Genomic DNA, 10,669 nt, shown 5'->3' with positions numbered 1-10,669 from the left:
AGAATCAAAGATCACCTTTTAAATATTAATATTCTACCTGCTATTGTATAGGTATAAGATGTGGAACAACAGTATCTGAAGTATAAAAATGAATATCACACAGAAGGCAATGGAGGTCATAATGGGTATGAGTTGTCTTCAATAGAGAATAAATGAGAAAATTTGGAGAATAGAAGTAAGAGGCATCAAAGAAGAAAGGATATGTAAGATGTTATTAAGGAAATAAAAGAAGTTGGGGGGCAGCTAGGTGGCACAGTGGATAAAGCACTGGCCTTGGATTCAGGAGTACCTGAGTTCAAATCCAGCCTCAGACACTTGACAGTTACTAGCTGTGTGAGCCTAGGCAAGTCACTTAACCCTCATTGCCCCTCCAAAAAAAAAAAAAGAAGAAGTTGGATTAGTCACATGTTAAGGGTGAGAGAAAGAAAAACCTGAGTTTGACATCCTCTCAATGTTAGGACAAAGTGAATAAAATTTCCAGAATGCTGGGTGGGCTCTCTGTGCCTATTTGTGAGAAGACTTGTACAAAGGTCCCATAGGATGGGCCTACATGGACGGGTCTACAATGCTGCACCAGTGGAGGAGACATCCAAATCACTGGGATCACTGATCCATTTGGGTATTTTGAATATTTGAGTGGAAGATGGATTGGAGACAGGAGAGCCTGAAACAGGGAAATCAATTAGAAAACAATTGTAATAGGCCATAAGAGAAGCATTTCTTTACTTTTAATGAACTGTTAAAATGTTTCCTTATCACTTCTCATCTTTGCTTCTCTTCCCCATCCTTTAACCCTATCCTCTCACTCTGACTCATTCTCCAAGTATTCCTAATCTCTGTTGTAGTTTGAGCTTTTCTGGAAAGAATACTTAAGCACTGGTCAGGTGTTTCTGAAGTGGGCTAGTTTTCAAAAGCATCGGAGAAGAGAGAAGGCTAAGCAGCAAATGTCTCAGGTAAGGCATCTGTGTGCTAGGAAAGAGGTTTTTACGTTGGGGATGGCTCACACTTAGGGATTACCCTGCTTAGGTTACAGGACTACTAGCAATGAGATTTATTCTTCTCTTACCTTCCTACACACACACAAACACACACACACACACACACACACACACGCACACTCAAGCACAGCCAGAGCTGTAACTAGAATGGTCTGACTGAGATTTAGCTTCAGGGAACCAAAATGGGGTGAGGATTCATTGGACCCACTGGTCCTTTACCATGAGGGATATGCTCAAGCCTCCTCCCTTGCAGATTGCCTGGCAAAAGAGAGCAGACTTTCCTCTGTACTCCTCCCCTGTCTGCCTCTCATTCAATTGAATTTTTTTTTCTGGACTTAGAATTCCTCACTACTTAACAAGTTTAGAGAAGCCTTCCCACTTCTAATGTCTATTGAACTTGACCACAACCCAGCAACATAGGCAAAGATAGGTCATTTTACAGGTGAGAAAGCTACAGCTGAAAGATGAAGACTTGCCCAAGGTCACACAACTAGTAAGCAGTAGAAAAGGCAGAGTAGGGGCATGGGTGAGTTAGAATCTAGGTCTTGTTCCTTTGGTACAATTTTGTATTATTTCATCCTGCCGTCTCTCAAGAGAAATGAAAATAGTGGAGGTAGAGACAGCGGGGGACCTGTTCCTACCACACAGGATCAATAGAGATCATGCAAGGAAAGCATTTTGCAAACCAAAAAGCCTATGCTGGTCCCCATGACTGTTAATGCCCTCCCTCTGAGCTTATCTCCAAGTTATCTTGTATGCAACTTGTTTCTACACAGGTGTTTGAATGTTGCTTCCTTAATTAGTCTGTGAGCTCCTTTAGGGCAGGGGCACTTTTTGCCTATCTTTTTATCTTCTTGCAATAAACACAGTGCCTAGGACACAGTACATGCTTAATAAATATTTGTTGACTTAACTTAAAGATATATATATATACATATATATATGTACATATATAGTTATATAAAGTCAAGTAATATTATTTCTTTTTTTAAAGTAGTATTTTTTTCAATTACATGTAAAGATACTTTCAACATTCATTTTTGTGAGATTTTGAGTTCCAAATTTTTCTTCCTCCCTCCCTTCCCTCCCCCCTCCTGAAGCCAGCAAGCAATCTAATCAAGGTTATACATTACAATAGTGTTAAACACATTTCCACATTAGTCATGTTTGAGAGAAGAATCAGAAATGGGAAAAACCATAAGAAAGAAGAAACAAAACAACAACAGCAAAAGTGAAAATAGTCTGCTTTGATCTGCATTCAGATCCCGCAGTTCTTTTTCTGAATGTCGAGAGCATTTTCTATCATAAGTCTTGGAATTGTCTTGGATCATCGTATTGCTGAAAAAAGCTGTCTATTACAGATGATCACACAACGTTGCTGTTACTGTGTACAATGTTCTCTTGGTTCAGCATCCGTTCATGCTTGTCTTTCCAGGTTTTTCTGCTCATCAGGTTTTCTGCACATTTCTTACAACACAATAATATTCCATTACATTAATATACCACAATTTGTTCAGCCACTTGGTACTATTATTTCTACTATTCTACAGCAGTATTTTTCCTATTCATTCCTTCCTCCATTGGAAGGCATTGGATTTGGAGGAGTTAAGGCAAAAAGTAAGAGACGAGTCAACAAGTCAAATCAACAGGCATTTATTAATGACTACAGTGTGCCAAGCCCAGTCCAGGCAAAACCCAATCCCTGTCCTCAAGGAACTCACATTCTAATGGGAGAGACGATAAATATATGCGAATATGATAAACATAGGATAAGTAGGAGGTAAACTCTAAGGAGGGGCACCAAGATTAAAGAGGACTGGAAAAGGTTTTTAACAGAAGGTGGGATTTTAGCTGAGACTCGAAGTGAGTTAGCCAATAAACTTTTATTGAGCGCCTCGTATGTGCTAAGAGATGGGAATACAAAGAAAAGAGAAAAGACAGTGCTAGCGTTCAAGGAGTTGACAATCCAGTGGAGGAGATAACGTGCGAACAAGTAATGTATAAACGAGTTATATACGGGATAAATAGGAGACAATCGAAAGAAGTGGGCACTAGAATTAAAGGAGATCGGGAAAGGCTTTCAGTAGGTGGGAGTTTAGCTGGGACTTGAAGGCGGAGACTTGAAGGGAGTCAGGGGAGTACGGAGAGAAAGCCAAGAGTACCAGGGCCAAAGGAGCATCAGTCTTTATGGGGCAGACCTTGGACGGACGGATCTTGGTGGGAAAAGGACCACGGCTTTGGAAGAGAGGGGAATAAACGTGGAGCCAAAGAGCCTGGCGATCCAGGGGTCCTTGTGGGTTTAAGTGCTTGGGAGGTCCCTGGGACCCCAGTGCACTTATTAAAGTGGAGCAAGGGAGCTTCGCCTGACTCCCACCGTTCCCAAGGCAACGCCTGGGTAGGAAAAGGGGTCGGCGCCGTGGAGGCTGGAGCAGGTGTGCTAATGTGAGCATGGTGCCTGGGGGGGGGCGCCGAAAGGAGGGATACGCAGGCCGCGGTGACGCGCGGACCGCAGGCCGCGGTGACGAGGACGCACAGCGCGGTGACGTAGCGCGCAGGCCGCAGCGGGGGGGAGGGGGCGGACTCTGGGCCTTTCTTCCCCTTCTGGTTTTTCCCCCCCCTTTTCTCCCCTTTCCGGGTTTGGTTTCTCCCCTTTTCTCCCCCTTCTTCCCCTCCCCCCTTTTCCCCCAGCCCCTTCCCCCTCCCCCCCTCCCCGGCCGGGCCTGGCCCGGCCCCCTCCCCCCGCCCCGGGCCCCGGGGGAAACCCCGCTAAGAAGAACCCGCCCCCGGGAGCGCGCCGCCCGGACGGGCCGGAGCCGGAGCCCGGTGAGGAGGCAGGCAGGGCCGGGGCCCGAGTGAGGGGAGGGACGAGGAGGGGACCTGAGCGGGGCGAAGGGGAGGGAGCAGACAGGAGGAGTGGGGAGGGGGGCGGCGCAGCGCATTCCCCTCCCCCAGGGGAGAGTGAGTAAGCGTGAGGGGTAGCGCGCGCGGCCCCTGGGGCCACAACAGTGAGGGAGGGGGTCCCCGAGGGAGGGCAGGGCACAGGCGGAGCCCGAGGGGGCACGGGGGGGGGCTGGACCCTCGAGAGGGGCAGATGAGGACAGGGACACCCGAAGGGGACAGACCCTGGCACCCGGGAGGGGGCACAGGAGGTCGGCCGCGAGTAGGGGGCGCCCCTCGGGTTGGAAGGAGGCCTCGGGTACCAGGTCTCTCTCGTGTGTGTGTGTGTGTGTGTGTGTGTGTGTGTGTGTGTGTGTGTGTGTGTGAGAGAGAGAGAGAGAGAGAGAGGGGTACCAGGTCGTGTGTGTGTGTGTGTGTGTGTGTGTGTGTGTGTGTGTGTGTGTGTGTGTGTGTGTGTGTGTGTGTGAGTGTGTGAGAGAGAGAGAGAGAGAGAGAGAGAGAGCGAGCGAGCGAGAGCGAGCCACCTGTGGCTGGACATGCGGGTTTGGAAAAGTGTCTTTCCCTCGTGAATAGCTATGATAGGGGTGGGGGGAGGGGGTCGTGGACATGCTGTCTGGGGTTCTTTTTTCCTTGTCTTGTTCCCACTCGGGCAGAGCTTAGGAAAAATCTCGAGTGAGAGGGGGTGAACTGTTTTAAACTCCACCAATGTCAGTGAGTTTCTAAACTGGTGTTTTCAGATAGGCAGGGTGGCATTTCCAGGGTAGAAAAAGCTGCATCTACGCTTGCCCAGTGATTCCGGGTTGGTCTTGATAATCGAAAAGGCCCCTTCCAGCTTGGTGAATTCACTTTTGGGCCCCTGAAAACATTTCTTTGCCCTCCAGGGTCAAAAGTGAGTTAAGTATTCACCACAAGTTATTTCTACAGCTTAAGTCAATGTAATAGTAATATGGTATAAGTTACAGAGAGAAATCGCTAACTTCTGAGGTATAATAAAGACATTGTAACTCTGAAGATATTTTAAAATTCATATCTAAATTGGATTAAAGCTAGTGTTTTCTTCCTGTAGATCTGATTAAAGATTGGGGAAATCTCTCTGATTCTTGACTGATGATAGTAGGCAACAAGAAAACGATGGAGGCGAGAGATGACACATTAAGCTTTAATAAAATGTAGGGGATCCCAGAGTCTATATCCCTTTTATTGAGACTTGTGGAGTCCCAGTAAAATTTCGAGTAGTTTGGTTATTTTGATAGCATATATGTGGGATAGGCAGCTCGTGGTACTACTGGTGCCACAAAATATAATTGTTGGTGACTTTTCATTACTTCTCATCATGTACTCTTCATCCCTCCCTGTGTCTTAGACCCATTAATGGCACTTGTGGTGTGCAAAAGATTAAAAAGGTTGTGGTGGAAACTGGTTGTATTAATACATGTTTCAGTTGCATTTTTCCCTTTTTGCTGTCCTCAGTGGATGGGGAGGACGGAATCTTTAGTTACTAGACTGATATCCCAACTGCTTGTGTTTGACAATAAGAGCCATTCATATATGTGTTCAGTAAACATTTATTAATGCTTACTATGCATAGTGGAGGTGAATCCACAAACTTTTTTCCCTTAGGAGTAAGCAGTTTTGAAAATTTTACCTAAGTCCATATGTAGGTTTGCTGCTGTTATGTAGGAATCTAACAACAAAAGACAAATTGATCCAAATGTATAAAAATGAGTTCTCTTCAACTCTAGTCATGAGATTGAAATCTTGGGCTGCTAGTGTAAAGAATAGGTTACCAGTATTAGTGTTACAGGTGCTTTCAGATCCTTGAATGAAGTCTACTTTAAAGGAGCTGGAATGATGGGTCAAAGAAGTATGAAAGTGGTGGTGTTCTTAGGGGCAGAATGCTTTCCATCACTCAAGGTCTGGAACTGTACTCCTAGTTTCAGGGTCTTAACTTGAACCTTGCTGGATTCTCTAATAAGAAAAATGAGTTTCTTCTACTTCCTGGTGGGGGAAGGGTATGGGGTGATGGTGGTAGTGATGATGATGGTGGTGTTTGGTGAATACTGTTCAGTAAGGCTGATTTGATTTCTAGAACTTGGGTTTTCTAATAGAAGGAAAGTGTGTAAGTTTCTAGTGCACCATGTAATATGTTAGTCCTTTTAAGGCTCATTTGGAGGCAATTGCTCACAAACTCTTAAGCTTCCTCCCTCATTTCCCCTAGCCCCTTATCTCTTGAGGACAGCTTTCCCTAAAAGTACCAGGATGAATGGATTTCGAGCAATTTTGGCTTTTCTCTCATTTTCCCACTCTCCTCTTCCCCCCTTTTTTATGTTTTATAAACACCTTCCATTCAGTTTATATTTAAAAGTGGAAAGAAGAGGCTTCCAGAGTACTGTGGGTTATCCTGAATTTAGTTTTTTATTTCTTGGCTCTCGTTTAGGACCTCTGTTACCTTTTATTGGACCTGACTAGAGTGGAGTTAATGGGATAGTTCTTGGGGACAGTCATTACCTTAACCATTCCTCCTTCAGCTGAAGGAAGCAGCTTTTGTTACTTTGTAGAGATGCTGGGAGTGGAGTTGAGACTATTGCAGTAACTTCTTCGGGACATGGAAGACTGTTTGTGATATGAGAATAGGATTTGTGGGATGTAATGAGAATTGGCCATTTAAAGAGTTTTCAGGAGAAAGTATGTTTTAAGGAAGAGCAAGGAAAGTTGTATATTAGAGACCACATAGTCCAAACAATTTTGAGATCACTGATTTTTTTTGGATTAAGTCTATCCTAGGATAGTGATGAGATATGATATTCCCATGGAAGGTGAAATAAGACCATGAACTTTAATTCTTATATTTTTGTCGATTCAGTTCAGCCATCTTTTTTTTTTTTTTTTTTTGGCAGGGCAATAAGGGTTAAGTGACTTGCCCAGGGTCACACAGCTAGTTAAGTGTCAACTGTCTGAGGCTGGATTTGAACTCAGGTCCTCCTGAATCCAAGGCCAGTGCTTTATCCACTGCGCCACCTAGCTGCCCTGTGTATAGTTTTATTTTTGATAAATAATTTTACCATTCTCTTGACTGTGTGACCCTGGGCAAGTCACTAGAGAGTCAGTGCTAGAATCAGTCTCCAAGGCTTTAAGTTGAAGACGAGATTGTTTGTAGCATTTATCCAGGAATTCCCTGTCGGTAAAATGACATATGTAGATCCTGTCTTTGTTGTAAAGAGGAGGCATGTGTTGTCAAGTGGTTAGAGTACTGGGCTTGGGGTCAGGTGTGTTCATTTTCAGATTTCATGCCGTGGAAATGTGGGTAAGTCATTTAATCATTCTGTGAACTTCTTTTCTTTTCTGTAAAATGGGGATAATCATGATTCCAGCACCTCATAGGGCTGTTTTGAGGCTCAAGTGAGCTGAGTGTGTGTGGTGCCTTGTAGACTTTAAAGTGGTTTATTTATTTATTTAAGTGGTTTATTTATAAGCATTATTACCATGTGCAGATTTTCTTTTAATATAGAGCAAGTGATAACCAGTAGATAATCTTTATGGGTCATTGTTATCTGTGTAATGTCTGGTGAACTAAAAGATGGTCCGAAGCATGTTGAGTGGATCTCCCCTATAGAGGATATGAATAAAAGTCAAAGAGAATTAGAAAACATAGATTGTGATCTGCATCTTTTTAGAGAATATCCCTATTGGCGAAATAATAAATTCATTTAAATACTAAAGTGATGTAAGAGAACATCAGCACATTGTTATAATTCCTAAGAATGTTTTAATTAACTAATTAATTGATGAAAATGAATGGGAATTTCTTTCTAGCTTGCTTTCCATTGGAACTAAGCGTTAGGGGTTGGTTAAAGTACCTTAAAGTACCACATCATATGCAATTTAATTTCTTTACTCCATAATCAAATTTGCTTAAAAAGACATTTCTGTTCTTTTTAGTACAGATAGTACTTTTTGGCCTGTTTTCATTTAGCCCTTGCTTATCCAAACCAGAAGTGAAAGGTTGTGTAAGTGTTCAAGGTAAAGTCTGAAGATGTTATGGGAAAGGTACCCAGTAACTCTGTACTTAGAGTCAGTTTGAGTCTTGGCTTTCTCATTTATTAGTAGCTATATGACTTTATGCTTCCTGTGTACCTCAGTTTTCTCATTTGTAGAGTGGGTTGGAAGAGTTTGTAACTGGTGGTATCTGTAATCTGGGGAGTAATACCATTTGTGTTGTATACCAATTGTTGGGAAAGGGAAGAGTAGTGGAGTTGTGTGTAATATGTGCAAAAACAGTTGGTGAGTCTAATTTTAGAAACTCTCCTCATACCCATTGGTTTTGGTGTGTTCCTTCAACTACCTCTTCAACACCCATTTAAAAAAATTCCCCTTAAATTCCATTAGTGACTAGCCTTAATTCTTGCCGTTGTTGCCAACTCAGTCTTATGGCACCTATTCTGAGATTTTTATTCTTTTCTTCATCAGAGGTCCTTTGTGAGTTAATTTATTTCTTTTTAAAAATATTATATATAATATATTTTTTTTCAGTGAGCAAAAATCTGCCTTTTCTACCTCTCACCTCAACTCCCCACCCAAATTGAGGGCACTCTTATTTTGCACTCTGCATCCTTTACCTTCCTCTCAGGAGGTGGGTGGGCAGCATGTTTCATTATTAGTCTTCTGGAATTATGGATGGTCATTACACCAAACAGAATTCTTAATTTTTTCAAAGTAGTTTGTCTTTACCATGTTATTGTAATTGTATAATCTGTTCTCTTTCTGTTCATTTCCCTTTGCATCAATTCATATGTCTTCGCAGGTTTCTTTGAAACCATCCCCTTTATTATTTCTTATATCCGCAATAGTATTCCCTCACATTTCCGTACCATAACTTGTTCATTAGTTCCTCATTTGATGGGTATCTCTTCATATTCCCATTCTTTCTACCTACAAAAGAGCTAGAAATGCTTTTTGTACATTCTTAGAATTTGCTTTTAGGACTAATTCCTCCCTTAATTTGCCTTTCCTCTAATTCTGATTTCCCTTTCTTTTTTGTCCCATTTCCCTCTTATTTCTCCGTTGCATGAAATGTATTTCTGTACCCAACTCTATATGTGTATGTGTATTTTTCCCTACTTTGACTTATTCATATGAGAGGAAAGTTCAAGTGTCACCTGCTGCCTTCTGCCCCTTCTTGTTGTGCACCCTGATCACTTGGGATAATTTCCCGTAACATTCCTTGCCCATCCTCCCATCCCAGTGTATTCTTTTTTTTTTTTTTTAAGTGAGGCAATTGGGGTTAAGTGACTTACCCAGGGTCACACAGCTAGTAAGTGTTAAGTGTCTGAGGCCGGATTTGAACTCAGGTACTCCTGACTCCAGGGCTGGTGCTCTATCCACTGCACCATCTAGCTGCCCCCCCCCCCCCCCCCCCCAGTGTATTCTTCCTTCCTTTCCATTATTCTCTTAAGACCATGAAGACATAAAACCTTTCCCAGGCCTTTTCTAATTTGATTCCCTTTGTCACCTTGATGTTCAAACTACTCTTGTATGTGTGTCTACAGATTCCTTGGTATGGATCTGGGGATAGCCAGACCCCATCCCCAGCATTCACAGACTTCTCTGTCTTCTTGTGTTGACCTGGGCTAGAAGAATGACTCACTGCCTTTTTCTTGGATTTCTTCACTAGAATTCGATGTGGTGTATTTTCTTCCCTCCCTCTGTCCCTCCCTTCCTCCCTCCCTTCCTTCCTTCCTTGTTAAGTGACTTACCCAGGGTCACACAACCAGTAAATGTCTGTAGCTGAATCTGAACTTAAGTCCTCCTGACTCCAGGGCCTGTGTTCTATCCACTGTGCCATCTAACTACTTCTCTATGGTGCATTTTCTAAGTGTGTTGGTGAAGTTTGGGGGTGAATCTTTGTTGCTTCCTGCTTGACTCTGCTTCCCAATTCCTTAAAACAGCTTTGGACAGAAAAGATCCTTTACATCCTAATTCTTTCTTTCTTTTTCTTTTTCTTTTTTTTTTTTTTGGTGAGGCAATTGGGATTAAGTGACTTGCCTAGGGTCACACAGCTAGTAAGTGTTAAGTGTCTGAGGTCGGCTTTGAACTCAGGTCCTCCTGACTCCAGGGCTGGTGCTCTATCCACTGCGCCACCTAGCTGCCCCTCTTTACATCCTAATTCAATCAGTTTTGACATCTTTTTGAGTTGTTAGATTTTCTCAGCATTCATCTTTCCTCCAACACTTAAAACCTTTCACATTGATAGCCCTTAACTAAAAAAACCTCCTGAGGTCTTTTTAGCTCCTCTTCTTGAGGTTATGCTTATAAAAGGGAAAATTGTGGATTCTACCTAAATCCAGATGTACTTTGTGTATCTCTGCATCTCATCTCTAAAGTCTCTTGTGTTGTTGTCTGGGCCATTTGAAATTTTCCAGATGGTTATCCCAGCTCTGTGTTTCTTCTGGTCTCTTTGCTGGTGTCTTTCCCCATGCTTTTGAAGGAACTTAGGAGCCTGGGAACCTGAACTCAAAGAGAAAGGCTATGGTTGACCATTGATGCCTCAAGCTAGTGATTTGCAGTAGTCACACTAGCTTCACCTGGATTTAAATCATACAGGTAGGTATCCAGATTTGGGACTGTTGTGTACTGGAACAAGTGCTAGACCAAGAGACAGAATGCAGTTCAGTTGTTGCTGCTCTCATTTATTTCTGTTGTGACGTTGGGCTGCCTATTTCCTCAGCTATGAAATGAGGGGACTGGATTTAGATTATTTTTTAATTTTAACAATT

The 10,669-nt window shown here is 42.8% G+C and overlaps 1 protein-coding gene across 10 annotated transcripts in view; it reads left to right on the top strand.

Annotated features, from left to right (window-relative positions):
* Nucleotides 1-3,692: 3,692 nt before the first annotated feature.
* Nucleotides 3,693-10,669, top strand: part of R3HDM2 (R3H domain containing 2) — a 161,735-nt gene continuing 154,758 nt past the window's right edge. For 9 of the 10 annotated variants that reach the window (XM_043968799.1, XM_043968806.1, XM_043968803.1 and 6 more), the window contains exon 1: nt 3,693-3,821. The gene's annotated coding sequence lies outside the window, so the exon portion shown is untranslated. The remainder of the gene's footprint in view (nt 3,822-10,669) is intronic. The other variant, XM_043968796.1, reaches the window with a different exon arrangement.

Source organism: Dromiciops gliroides, chromosome 5, assembly GCF_019393635.1.
Source record: "Dromiciops gliroides isolate mDroGli1 chromosome 5, mDroGli1.pri, whole genome shotgun sequence".
NCBI classification, from domain to species: Eukaryota; Metazoa; Chordata; class Mammalia; order Microbiotheria; family Microbiotheriidae; genus Dromiciops; species Dromiciops gliroides.
The sequence above is the reverse complement of the archived record's forward strand: the minus strand, read 5'-3'. Positions and strand labels throughout refer to the sequence as shown.